Below are 15,368 nucleotides of genomic sequence, written 5' to 3'. Positions count from 1 at the left end.
TGGTATATACTTTAGGTTTGCACCGAGGTTTGCACTTAAACAAAATTCTCAAATTCTTTATTCTAGGAGCTACAGATGCCTGACGCACCATTGCCGGACGGGCCGGACCCTGTATATGAGAACGCTACAGCTTGTGTTAGGCTTCACGAAGATACTAACAACTTCCATATAGAAAAAGATGTTCGCCAAGGCGACACCATCTCTCCAAAATTATTTAATAATTTGCTCCAATACATGTGCATGCAGATAGAATGGAATGAATTGGGTATAAATATAAACGGCGAAAACTTGAACCACCTGCGATTTGCTGATGACATTCTCTTGATATCCGATTGCGCAAATAAAGCACAAGAAATGTTACAAGAATTGAATGCAACCTCTGAAATGTAACTAAAAATCAATATCTCAAAAACCCAAGTGATGACAAACCTAGTAATTGGCGGCGGCGATATTAACCAATATCAAATAGAAGAAACAACTGCTTACAAGTACTTGGGACATGAAATACATATATAACCAAACTTGCGAGCTTAACAGACGAATAGGACTGACTTGGGCCGCCTATGGACGATTGAAATACATTTTCAAAGGAGCACTTCCGATATGTTTGAAGAGAAAACTATTCAATCAATGCGTACTGCCTGTTCTAACGCATGGTGCGGAGACCCTAATATTAATCAAGAAAACAGTAAGCAAAATCAGAATAACGCAAAGAGCAATGGAAAGATCAATATTGGGGCTATCTCTGAGAGATAAAGTACCGAATATCGAAGTATGAGACAGAACAAAGGTCATAGATGCCATAGAGAAAATAACAACTTTGAAATGGAATTGGGCAGGGCACATTGCAAGGCTAAACGATGATCGATGGACGAAGAAAATGATAGAATGAAGACCAAGACACGATGCATTCAGGAGCAGAGGCCGTCCTCCAACCAGATGGCATACGACTTAAAGCGTATACACAGTAACTGGACGCAAATAGCTCAAGATAGGGAGTTATGGAAGCAAACGAGTACGTCCAGCAGTGGACTTTAGTGGCTGGTTGATGATGTTGATGACGATGATGATGACACGATTGCAGATTAGTGGTTTGAAGAACATGGGAGGCAAATTAGCATGCGTACGACTTATCACATAATTCGAAGTTTTGGCCTTTTTTATCGTCCGCATTGTGTACTGCCTCTTAGTTCTGAACATCAGCCTAACCGCCTCACGGTGGGGTATTAGCATGAAAAAGGTGATCGAAATTCGAAAAAGCAAATGTGTTTAAGATTTCCCAAAAAAAGATAAATGATAAGTTAAATCATCTCTGCCATGAATGGCGTTGCTATGGGTGTGTTTAGTTGCATTCATTTGTTTCAACGAAACGTCAAAGCTGTTACTTCTCCCAGATAAGAGGTAAATAGATAAATTTTATTTTAAAATTATAAATTGTTGTTGTTCTTGTGCTCTTTTTACGTTTATATTATTGTTTTGATTGAAAACGGCTCAGCAAGCTGCAGGTATGTATTCTACAAAAACGTATTATTTATTTTAATATTCTCTATACTAACCATTTTTTTGCAGATTACAGTTGAGGGTTGGAACCTTTGGTGTTACACAGCAAAATAAAAACACTAAATCACCACAATACACCAAAACACTTTTATTTTACACTGGACGCACGTTTCGCTAACCATGTTAGCATCATCAGCAGATGATTATAAACTAAAGTACAATCTACAAGTTGTGCGTTTATATACTCGCTCAGAGGGCACCGAGTGGGCGTGGCAAAATCTAGCCAACCGAGTCAGAGCCAACTGAGCGTAACAGTTAGATTTCCGCCACTAGAGTAGTAGGAATATACTCGACTCGTAATATCGCAACTATATAGTTGCGATATTACTACTGGCATTAGTGGCATTGACCGTGGACACACTGGAACAGTGATTTTTCTTTCTTTTTTTAGAATCGACGAATTATCCTTTATTTTGTTCATATTATTTCCTCTTTAATTGAAAATAGCAATTAGTTATATAAGGTCTACATAAAAAAAATTCGATCAACTATCTGTGTCAAATACCCCACTGTGCGCCTGATGGAGTTTAGAAAGAGAACTCAATGGGATTAGAAATGGAATCGTTATATGGTGGTTACTGACGAATCCCGCTTCTGTTTGGGGGTACACGATGGCCAGACAAAGGTTAGAAGATGACGTAGTAAAAGACACAAGCAATCCACAGTTTGACAGGGAGCGTTATGCCCATCACAGTGTCCGCGTTATGGTTCGGGATGTCATTGCATATGGTAGATGCAGATTATCACTAGAGGCAACAAGAATGCCCAAAGCTACATACATGATACATTGCATCCATATGTGATTCAAGGCATGGTGGCTAAACCATCTAAAACCCGATCCTCTAGCAAGATCATATGTTACTCGGTTATCAGTAACCTTATGAATCAGCAACACATTAAGAGTTTACCGTGGTCGCTAAGATTACACGATTTTTTTTCATTAAAACAGGACAGTCAGCCTTCAGACATCAACATGACAGTCTTTGTCACGGACTTTTAACTTTGGTTATGTCAAAAACGGTCAAGAGAAAATATATTTCTTTTAACATAATCCTTTTATCGAAATCTACCAACTCTAAAAATGATTTCACTTATTTAAGACTCGCCCTGTATAATAATAACACCTTTAACATATCAATTTTTGTAGTAATAAATCAGTATACTTGAGAGAGATATTTTCAAGTGTTAAGTATCTATGTAAAAGAGGAAAGCGGAGAAATAATTCATAAATTATTTAGACCACTGATATAGCTTTTATAGCTTATAAGAAAACATTGTAATTTTTTTGTAATATAATTAAAAAAATATTTTTTTTATGATTTGATAATTATTTTATATTTGTATATATCTTAAAAATGAAATAAGATATTGGGATCCCTTTCCTTCAATACTATTTTCTTTTGACATAAAAAGTAGGCCATCTTAAGCTTATATTTGGACAAAACGGTTATAGTTGTCCATATAAATTACCAAAATAGAAACTGTTTTCTTTGATATTCCGGTTTAAACCTACATGTTTATAAAATAAGAAAAGAGGAAAATAGGAAAATTTTCTTTTTTAGTGTTATTAAAATTAAATGTCATAATATTTTTCAAAATGTTAAATTGTATGATAAAATATTCGGAATCAAAAAAAAAATCAGTAATTACTAAATACTATTATCAATGTATAATTTTTACTTATAGCAGATGCATTATTTGAAAATTAGAAATGTATTTGTATAAAAGTATATCAAACTGATCCGACAAATGTTAATTAATAAGTAAATATGTATATGAAGTTGTATACTGGGTAGTACAAGTACCTTCCCGCCATATGATATACACTCTCCCACAGCTACCACATTTTGTATAGGAATGTAGCATTCGAAGAATAATGTTGTAGATTTATATGAACAATATTTTAAAATTATTTGTCGACACTACAGAGTGTCCACATAAAGTTGCTGTTATTGGTTGCTATTAAGGGTGTCTCAGAAATGTATGTATGTATGTCAGGTTTGGTTTGGTTTGGTTTGGTTTGGTTACGTCTGTCTGTAGGTCTGCCGTTTTGGGTTTTGGAAATATCTTTCCAAAAATTATTAATATATTAAAAAAATTAATTAAAAATATGTTCTAACGATTTGATACCTTATACCGAAATGGATATTTTAAGGGATGGTAGATCTAGTCAAAAGAAACATATTTTCTCTTTACCGCTTTTCAAATAAGTCCAAAGTAACCGAGTTATTTTCTTTGAAAATTTCCAAATGTAGTGCAAAAAAATGTTTTTTTGCATAAATTTTGAGAACCACTGGATCTTTTCTAGGTTGTCTTTCTTGTAAATTTAATCTACTACCTATGTTGCCATATTATCAAGAAATTATGTTTTTATTAAAAATTTAAAAAATATTTAAAAAAATTGTCAGGGTAAAAGTTAAAATACTTGTCATTATACCAGAGATAAATACATATGGCCCAGTTACAGATAAACCGTATATAAATGAATTAGTCCTTTTACAAATGATCAGTCCGTTTATGAAAAGACATATTTTGCCACTGATATTTATGTTAGCAATGTCGTTAATAAAAAGATGAAACAAAATGGGGCCTAGTACTGAGCCTTGTGGTACTCCACATTCTATTGGCTTGCTAGAAGACAACGTGGTATCCACAAGCTGATATCTGAGCAACAGAAGTCAACTTGTGAGGGTGGATACCACGTTGTCTTCTAGCTAAAAAATAAATAAACCTTCAAAATAATTCATAACCTTCAAATACTTCTTGTTGTTTTTCTTGACCTTCTTCTTTTTCTTGATCTTCGTCTTGTTCGTTTTCTTCATCCTGGATGTAAGTAAATTGCGTCAATAGTGATGTATCGCATGTTTCTTCGTTGGTATCAAACGAATCCTCTACTATTGGTGATTCAACATTAGAACATGACCGGCCTTGACAATTTGTACCATGCCAGAGAAGAAAACAGTCCAACCAGTTTTGTAAAGAGTCAAAATCATGTACTCTTTTTACACACAGTAACTGGCTGTGATACGACGGAATTGAATTTTACAGGAGAGGTAAAACAACAGTCTTTAAAATGTTTGAGAAAACAAGACATAGTTCAATGTGCTGAAGTTTTCAAAAAAAGTAATTCAAGTCAACCATATATTATCACTTACGGGATTCGCTTTCTTCTTCTATGTACGGAGCTCCGAAAAAAAAAACACACCTGCTTAGATAAGTATCGATGTGTATGTTTCTTTAAAAACACTCGAAATAAAAAACAAGTACAAGTAGCTTCTCTTCCTCCAACCTCAGTTGCTGCTCAACAATATCTTTTGCGGGTATATTACTAAGTTCAAGTGTGGCTTGGTTATCAGCTAGACCCAAAAGACTGGGGTTGGAAGTTGGTCGACAACACATTAGAACAACCCATTCAGACTTTACTCCCACCTGCGCCGGAAAACCTGCTAAACACAATTTTTTGCAACTGTAAAAAGGAATGCAATGCTAAATATGGTTTTAAAAAAGTTGAACTGATTTGTTCTCTGGTATGTACAAATTGTCAAGGCCGGTCATGTTCTAATGTTGAATCACCAATAGTAGAGGATTCGTTTGATACCAACGAAGAAACATGCAATACATCACTATTGACGCAATTTACTTACATCCAGGATGAAGAAAACGAACAAGACGAAGATCAAGAAGAAGAAGAAGAAGAAGAAGAAGAAGAAGAAGAAGAAGAAGAACAAGAAGATCAAGAAGAACAACAAGAAGAAGTATTTGAAGGTTATGAAATCAGACTAGTAAATTTCTATTTTTTATTTCCATCGCTTTTATAATTTCCAATCCTTACTAATATCTTTTATTCTGCAATAGTTTTCAATTAAACAGAATCACAATAGATATGTGGAATAGGCCTACTGGGGAAACCACGTTAAAAAAGACGCGCTAAGTACACTACCTCGCAGAGGTGGCGTGGAAACGTATGCATATTATGACGATTATCACTCTTTGACTCGTTATATCTTAGAAACAGTGGCTCTAAGGAAAAAAAGTACTGATATATGTTTCATAGAGAATTTTATGGTCTATAATTTTTGTCTGAAATACTTTTATAATAAAACTTACCGTTTTGCTGAAAATCGCAAAAAAAAAATTCCAGATTTTTGACCTCGCATAATTTTTTTCCAGGCACCGGAATGATTCGGAATTTTAAAATTATATTTTTAATTAAGTTTTAAACAATTACAAGCATTTTCAGCTTGTTGTAAATTTATGTACCTTCGAATGTCTAGATTGACCGGAATAAATGTCATTCGTATACAGGTGTCTACTGCTTATTGATATCTGACAAGGAATCTGACATACTTTTACTATATTTATATTATAAGTCGTTTATCTATGACAATATTATTTTTTTATAATTTTGGTATTCTGTGCTTGGTTTTATCCAATAAATTTTGAGTTTTTAAACAATATAGTTTGTTGCTTTCGGTTTTGGAAATATCTTTCCAAAAATTATTAATATATTAAAAAAATTAATTAAAAATATGTTCTAACGATTTGATACCTTATACCGAAACTTATATTTTCCCAACATATAATAATACAAATATTAAATTATTTTTTTAATGTAGCGATATTTTAAAAATAATTAAAATATTCTTTAAAAATATGTTCCAACATAAAAAGTGTAACATATTTTCATCTTAGAAATCGTGCCGGAGTAAGCGTGACGATATTATAAATTCTAACGCTCTAGTCTTGGATGACGTACCTATCTTCATTTAAAGAAACTTATACGATATATTTTCTCTATTTACACATTTCAAAGACGTTTAATTTACACAATAAATTAAATGAATTTTACATACTTTAGGTACTTAAATATTAAATTTATAATAGCTATGTGAAAAGTTAAGAAACACAACAATTATTAGTAACTATAATTTTTATTGTTGTCGATCCAATAATATATAATGTGTTCTTTTTTTATAAATTGGATTAGGATCGAAAGAAATCAACAGAAGTCCTTTGTTTTAAATTTGTCGACGTTTCGCAAAATTTATTTGCATCTTCAGGACACTACAAAGTTAAGAGAGCAGAAAATACAATGAAATAAAAGTTTTTTTTTTTTTCAAAAATTTTAACAAACCACCCAAAACACATATCAGTGGAATTCCACACATATACAATTGGTAAAACTACCCTAATGTTAACAATTAAATAAAATATATATATATATGTTACTCACATTTAAATCTGGACTTTCTTAGTCATATCCATTAATACACGGATGGTATAGAGGGGAGTGGTATATATCCCTTTTTTCCTTTTAAAACACATAACACACTTACATAAAAAAAAACATATAACACAATTATGTATAGAGAAATATCACGAAAATCTTTTCCTTTCACAGACAAGCAGTGCAGATGTACCTACGTTGACCGTATACAGAGAGCAACTAATTCTAGTTGATAAAATACTAATATAATTTTTACCTGGAGATAAAGAACAGTTGAAAAAAGAAACATATAAAAATATTATTTGGATTTAAACCATTATTTTGAAGTTATATTATTTAATTTTTGAAAGAATATTAAAATATGCTGTACTCAGGTTTTCTACGTCTGTTCTTTTATTAACGCAATTTTTGTTTTTTTGGATTTCTATCATCTCTGCAAATAATCTTTTCTTATAATTAGATTGTGTTTGTAAAATAGTGGTATTGTCAAAATCGAAGTTATGGCCTGTCTCTATTTTGTGTTCTACTAATGCGGTAGGATTAGATTTCAAAAGAAAGTTCCTTTGATCATTTTTATGTTCATTCAATCTTTGTTTTAAATATCTACCGGTCTGCCCAACATAGCTTTTAGGACATTGAGTACAAGGAATGTTATTATTATGCCGGATTTCAGTTCTTTTTTATTCTTTGATTTTGTTTTTGAAAAGAACCGTCTCTTTATGGTGTTATGACTCCTTGTTGTAATTTTTATTTTTTCCTGTTTTTTTGTAGTATGACCCTTAAATGTGTTTTTAATTTGTTCTGACAGACAGTCGATATAAGGTATTTTACAATAAACTTCTCTATCATTTTGGTTAGTAGATTTTACAACGGTTTTCTTGTTAAGAATTTTTTTAATCATAGATATTGGATAATTATTTTTAATCAACATGCTTTCGATATATTTTAAATTTTTATTATGAAAATTAATTGATGATAGTGATGTAGCTCTGATTTTCAGGTTATTAATAACATTAATTTTTTGTTTCAAAGAATGTTCGGAGGAATAATTGAGAAATCTCTCAGAGAATGTCGGCTTGTGATACCAATCTGTCTCTATTAATTGATTGTGTCTAATTAGTCTCACGTCAAGGAATGCTATGCTGTTGTTTATTTCTTTCTCCAATGTAAATTGTAGTTTAGGGTGATAACAATTAAATATGTCTAATATACTTTGTTCTTGATTAATAGGAATTGAAGTTATAATATCATCAACATAACGTTTAAAAAACGGCAATTGAAAAGGAAGTTTTTTAATACATTGATCCTGTAAATCCTGCATAACTAAATCAGAACAAATCGGTGATAAACAATTACCCATTCCCAGTCCATATATCTGTTGATAAAACTCATCTTGGTATTGAAAGTAGTTGTTATCAAAAATAAATGTTAACAGTTCAACAAATCTATGTAAGGGAATTTTTATTTCATTTTCTATAAGATGCCATTTCTTATTAACTATATTAATTACTATATCTGTAGGAATGTTAGTAAAAAGTGATATAACGTCCAAAGATATGAGTTGATAATCTTTAGGTAATTTAATGCTTTTTATATCATTAACAAATTCAAATGAATTTCGGACATAACTGTCGTTCTTGACAAACATACCATTTAAAAGAGATGCTAAAAAACCTGTCAGAGAGTACAGAGGTGATCCCACAAACGATACTATGGGTCTGAAAGGTCGATTATTTTTATGTATTTTTGGCTGAAAATAAATCTTCGGTGGATTAGCAGCACCAGTTTTTAATTTCTTACCTTGCTCGTTGTCAATAAAATTAGGACTGTCTGTCAGAACAAATTAAAAACACATTTAAGGGTCATACTACAAAAAAACAGGAAAAAATAAAAATTACAACAAGGAGTCATAACACCATAAAGAGACGGTTCTTTTCAAAAACAAAATCAAAGAATAAAAAAGAACTGAAATCCGGCATAATATATAACATTCCTTGTACTCAATGTCCTAAAAGCTATGTTGGGCAGACCGGTAGATATTTAAAACAAAGATTGAATGAACATAAAAATGATCAAAGGAACTTTCTTTTGAAATCTAATCCTACCGCATTAGTAGAACACAAAATAGAGACAGGCCATAACTTCGATTTTGACAATACCACTATTTTACAAACACAATCTAATTATAAGAAAAGATTATTTGCAGAGATGATAGAAATCCAAAAAAACAAAAATTGCGTTAATAAAAGAACAGACGTAGAAAACCTGAGTACAGCATATTTTAATATTCTTTCAAGAATTAAATAATATAACTTCAAAATAATGGTTTAAATCCAAATAATATTTTTATATGTTTCTTTTTTCAACTGTTCTTTATCTCCAGGTAAAAATTATATTGGTATTTTATCAACTAGAATTAGTTGCTCTCTGTATACGGTCAACGTAGGTACATCTGCACTGCTTGTCTGTGAAAGAAAAAGATTTTTCGTGATATTTCTCTATACATAATTGTGTTATATGTTTTTTTTTTGTAAGTGTGTTATGTGTGTTTTAAAAGGAAAAAAGGGATATATACCACTCCCCTCTATACCATCCGTGTATTAATGGATATGACTAAGAAAGTCCAGATTTAAATGTGAGTAACATATACATATATTTTATTTAATTGTTAACATTAGGGTAGTTTTACCAATTGTATATGTGTGGAATTCCACTGATATGTGTTTTGGGTGGTTTGTTAAAATTTTTGAAAAAAAAAAACTTTTATTTGATTGTATTTTCTGCTCTCTTAACTTTGTAGTGTCCTGAAGATGCAAATAAATTTTGCGAAACGTCGACAAATTTAAAACAAAGGACTTCTGTTGATTTCTTTCGATCCTAATCCAATTTATAAAAAAAGAACACATTATATTATTAGTAACAATTGAATTAGAATTCACGCTTCAAACATAAAAAGATCCAACATGACAAACGGACATTTAAATAATACGGACTTTGAGTAAAATGTCTTGATACTGTTGTTTCTGGATTTTTGTTTAAGAAAGTTTATTTTTTTAAAAATCCTGCATATTCGTACCACAGTTCGTATCCTCTAATAACAGTTTTCTTAGTCACTTGTTAAATATATGTTAATGCATAAAACAACAAAAACCAATATCATTAGATGTTTAATTCAATAGCCTTTTACTCGAAACGAGATACCTTTACTTATGCTTGTTTTTAGTCACGAAAATCTGAGAGAAAGTAAAATCTCCAACGACTGTACGAACCATTTGACTATAATATACATATACATTTAATATTAAACGGTGTGAGTTAATTGCTTACTTTAATTGAATGAAAATGATAGAGTCATTTACTATTATATTATGAGTAAACAAAATCAAAATGTATTACTACAAATAGATAATATAAAATTAAAAACAATAATATTAAACTTTGCTTTATAAGGATCTCTTACTGATACAATAAAGTCTATTATAAGAAAATACATTGTAAACTTACCTCATTACAAATCTCCACTAATTTTACGAAGGTGTTTGTTTTACATATGCGTAAAATAATCCATCGATGACAAGAATCATGCTAATATATCCCACTGCTTATTTTTCGGTTGGCACTAACAATTGCACATTGATTTCTCTCAATTTCACTTTAACAGACCTTCGTTTACACGTTTTTTTTAAATCATAATTATATATGAATGATCTATGAGAAATCAAGCACTTGACACTCGCTCTTTCACTTACAACGAAGAATGGCGAAAACCTCGCTAAAAAAACAATGGAACAATCACGGTCACGGCCAACGCGGTGTTGCGCTTCTTCGATTCACCAAAAACCGAAAAAGCGGCGAAGGAAGAAAGTCGCGTGCGCTGTGTTAAGAGTTTATGCTATGATTAAAATCATGAATAAAATACTAAAAGAGATCGAGATTCGTGTCCATTCCATGCGACAGAACCTGTCGATGGCTGCGCGCTTAGGCTGCTTTCACTAACATAAGGATGATGCTCCTATCGCGCCCAGTCTCAGCGTCTCCTACCATGCCGATTCCGAGAATAGGCCGCTGAGTATTCGACTGGCTGAGAGGACGTACCCATTTCTTCAGGCATTTCCGAGATGGCCGAGTTTAACACCAGTGAAAACAACAGTTTAAGTCCACCTATGACGTGAACGGAATGAAGATTTTTATATTGGTGTTAACAAAAGCTAACTGCAAATTAGAAATTTCCAAATATTTACTCCATATTTTCATAAAAAGTAAGCGTTTATGAAAAAAATATAACACAGTCCGCACCTTTAACGAACTAAAATAGCTAATAGTACCTTAGAATGAATTCGAGATTAATTTAATTGTATAGTCTCATTATACAACTATAGCAAAAACTTAATTATAATATACGAGATTATTAATATTTAACACTTTCTTTTGGCCAGATAAGTTTATGCTATTAGAATGTTGAAATGAACAAGAATATTTTATTAATGTTAGAAGAGGGGTGAGTAATGTAGTTAGAGAGTTCAACCCTATATTAAGTAGGTATCTATTATAGTTCGAATTCTTTTATTGTTGAAATTGATTAAAAATTACAAGAATATTGGTCATAGTTCGTAAGCCCCAGAGATGGACAAACACTCGGTATACTGAAATTTGAGTAAATGCCCGATGGTTTGCACCCGGTGTATACCCATGGGGGAAATACAGAGTAAGTACATTGCATTTGAGTAAGTACTATAGACACAAGTATGTTTATTTTGCTAATTTAACATACTATAACAAATTTTAACTAAAATTGGTTATTAATTATCTTACCTAACAGAGACTGCACAATAGCCTAATTATTAGCATTAATTATATCGAAAATACAGCACAACGCTGACAGTTCAATTTAGGTTAGGTGAATAATTGAATTTTACTACTCCGACAAAATATAGAAGAATTTTAGAATAGTATCTAGTTACAAAAAAATTGTAAAAAAATTAAATGTTGATTATTTTGAATAAACTAAATAGGGTACCTTATCTATACAGGGTGCTACAAATTCGAGATACAAGCATTGGTATCTCGGAAACCGTAATAGATAGATACGAAGATGGTTAAATTGGGGCAAAGTTGCGTCTTGGGATGTTCACCAAGATGCCATCAAAAAAATCAAGGATTGCTTAGTTTTTCAAAAACGGATTTTTTGAAAATAAATTTTATTTTTTCCTGCCGTTACTTTTTAGAAAATCAAAAAACTCTCTGCACATTCTCGTAGCCTCTTTATTAGGGCTATCTGATAGTATTTATAGATTTTCAAATTAGCTGGTAATTTGTGAGATACAGAGGCCACCTAAACTTTCTTCGCTTTTGTCTCCTGAGTACAATGGGAAAACATAAAAAAGATTACATTTTCATTTACAAAGGAAAAAATAAAATTGATTTTAACACAAATAGTTTTTTCTAAAAAAGTCAGTAATCCTTGAAATTTTTAAAACTTTTGTGGTGGCATCAATCAGCTGGTGGGCAATCATATTTTCAGTGAACATCCCAAGGCGCAACTTTGCCTCAATTTAACCATCTTCGTATCTATTACAGTTTACGAGATACCAATGCTCGTACCTTGAATTTGTAGTATCCTGTATATGTTGTATGCCATACGCAAAGCTTATTCACCCATAAAAAAGTGCAAAAAATCACTGTTGACTAAACATGCAAGCTGGAATACCACCGAAATAGCAGCAGGTATGTTGTTTATATTAAAAAGGTAAATAAAACATTTAACTTTTATGGTAACTGTCCCAGTTATCGTCACATTAAGGGAATATATCAGTTCAGTTAGCTATAAAATCCGAATTATTAGTATAAAGCTTACAAGAAAATTAAATATGACACTAAGGGATATTTTTATTTAAAATTTAAATAAAACTTTAATAACTTGACCGATTTTTTCGTTTATTTTATTATATTATACTTCGGTAGAAAAACGGGATATTAAATAGTTCTATCTTAATGACTTAACAACTTAACTATCTGGTTACCAAGTTGTCTGTTACTAATACAGCAAATTGGAATGTAAATATATCTCTGACATAGAAAGAAAGTTCTAAAGTATGAATTAATATAATATTTTCTCAAATGCGTCATTAAACAACTTTAACACAAGGGATATTAATAAATATAGAGGAAAAGTCTGTACCTACTAGTTTCTTATAATTGAAGGGGTTAGAGCAAAAAGAGTATAAGTGACTTATTTATTTTTTTTTGAGATAAGTACAAATTCATCTAGCTAAATGAAATTTCTTTCAAAGCAAAACGGATATAAGCGCGATGGGCGATCGGGATTGCCATCTTTTGGTGAGATATAAAACCTTGTTAATCATTTGAACAAATCGGTCCCTGCAAAAGGGGTATAAGTGCACTTATACCGTTTTTGCACTAAACAAAATTTATTAGTGCCTCGCAAGTTTAAAACAGAAGAAAATGGCCAGTAACAGTAACAGAGACAACTCCAGTAATGAAGGTAAGAGAAAGCACAGGAACAGCAGTTAATTTTGAGGTTATAATTGGGGTATTTTTTAGATGATTATTTATCAGACGACCCATATCATACCGATGAAGATGAAGAGTTTCTTCCAAATATAACCTCATTATCTGAAAACTCATCAGAAAATTCAGAACAATCAGAAACTGATACTCAACATGTTCATAATATTCATGTTACTCCGAAAAGAACAAGAAAAAGAAAAATATGCATGCCTGAATGGAATAGAAATAATAAGAAGAAGCTTAGAACCGAGGGAAAATGTTACATAGGATACAGGGGGGTAGAACACCCAGAAAAGCAGTTACAAGTATTTAATCATACATGCAGGTATAAATGCAACGAAAATATTTCTCAAGCCAATAGGCAGGCACTATTTGAAAAATTTTATAAATTACCTAGTTACGACTTACAAACAGCCTATTTATCATCCTGTATAATAAAAAACAAACCAAAAAGGCAAAAATCTAATAGACCACGAAATTTCTCTACAAAAATAATGCTGCTAAACAAGCGTGTTTGTAAATAATTTTTTTTTAAAACTTTTGACATAAGCAATTAAGCGTTTTACCGTGGTGTGTAAAAAAACTGATGCTCTAGGTATTTGTGAGGTTGATCAGCGAGGAAAACAGCCAAGTATTAATAAAATTGACCAAGACACTAGAGATTTTGTTATTCAACATATAAAGCTGTTTCCAAGATACAGAAGCCACTATTCGCGAAAAGATAATAGCAATACTAGATACTTATGCCCTGAGCTAAATATAACAAAACTTTACTCTTTATATAAAGAACACTGTGTCGAAAATAATAAAGTCCCTGGTAAGTTTTCTTACTATCGCAGAATTTTTAATACAGAGTTTTCTACGTTTTCACAAACCTCACACTGATACTTGCTCAAGGTGCGATAGCTTGCAAAATATTATTAAACATTCAGCCAATAAAGCGAGTGTTAATTCAGCTAAGATAGCTTTAGAAATCCACCAAAGAAAAGCCAGAAAGCAACTGAAGCAAAAGATTTAGACGTTACAATGGACAAGAACATGACAGATACTACTGTAATATGTTTTGATTTACAACAAACATTACCTACTCCGTTATTAACAACATCAAAGGTATTTGCATCCATAATTTGATTACTGGTGAAGCTTACATGTACACTTGGGATGAAACTGTAGCAGGTCGAGGATCAGAAGAAATTGGTTCCTGTTTAATACACTTTATTAAGTTATTGCTCCCCAATGTTACCAAACTGATAGCATATAGTGACTCATGTGGCGGACAAAATAAAAATAAACACATTTGCAAATTATTTATGTTTCTAACAAAAGCTACTCATCTAGAAGAAATCCATCATAAATTTTTAGAACCTGGCCATACGTACATGGAATGTGACAGAAACTTTGCCTTAATCGAGAAAAATAAAAAAAAGAATCCGCAAGTGTATATTCCTGATCATTGGAGGACAGTGATTGCTCGTTCCTCAAAGAAATTTATCGTCTGTAATATGACTCAGGAAATGTTTTACTCTTTCAAAAACTTAAACAATCTCATAAAAGATTTTAAAAAAGACTCTGAAGGAAAGCCACTTAAATTTAGAGAAATTGCTTATTTTAAATATGGCAAATATATGGAAACATTTTCATTTGAGTTTAAACATACTCTAAATGATTTGTTTCCATTTTTAAAATATTCTTGCGGATTACATTCCACTGGACGTCCATCGTTTTCCCTAGAATCAACACTTCAACAATCTAACAAAGCCTCAATGCCTATTAAACTTGAAAAATGGAATAATCTCCAGAGCCTTCTGGAGTACATTCCACCTATTTATCATGCTTTTTACACAAACATGATCCACCAAAAATCTAAAGGAAAGAAAACAGAAAAGGCCAAAACAACAACTGCTAAACCAGAACCAGGACCCAGTACTACTAACAACAATGAAGCAAATGTAGAATCGGATGATGGAAAAGACCTTGATGATCATGACCTTGATTCAGATTATGAATAATAAATTGTTTCCCTTTAATAAAAATGTTTACTTTAAAATCAAAT

At 31.6% G+C, this 15,368-nt stretch overlaps 1 protein-coding gene across 2 annotated transcripts in view; it reads right to left on the bottom strand.

Moving 5' to 3' along the window:
* The window catches only part of LOC115878084, an 82,263-nt gene extending 71,496 nt beyond the window's left edge, over positions 1-10,767 (bottom strand). The window contains exon 1 of one of the 2 annotated variants that reach the window (XM_030894444.1): positions 10,292-10,767. The gene's annotated coding sequence lies outside the window, so the exon portion shown is untranslated. The remainder of the gene's footprint in view (positions 1-10,291) is intronic. The other variant, XM_030894453.1, reaches the window with a different exon arrangement.
* Between the last annotated feature and the right edge of the window lie 4,601 nt (positions 10,768-15,368).

This window comes from Sitophilus oryzae, unplaced genomic scaffold (assembly GCF_002938485.1).
Source record: "Sitophilus oryzae breed Bouriz unplaced genomic scaffold, Soryzae_2.0 scaffold_1062_pilon_pilon, whole genome shotgun sequence".
Classification (NCBI taxonomy): domain Eukaryota; kingdom Metazoa; phylum Arthropoda; class Insecta; order Coleoptera; family Curculionidae; genus Sitophilus; species Sitophilus oryzae.
Note: the sequence above shows the minus strand (reverse complement) of the source record. Positions and strands in the feature narration are given on the sequence as shown.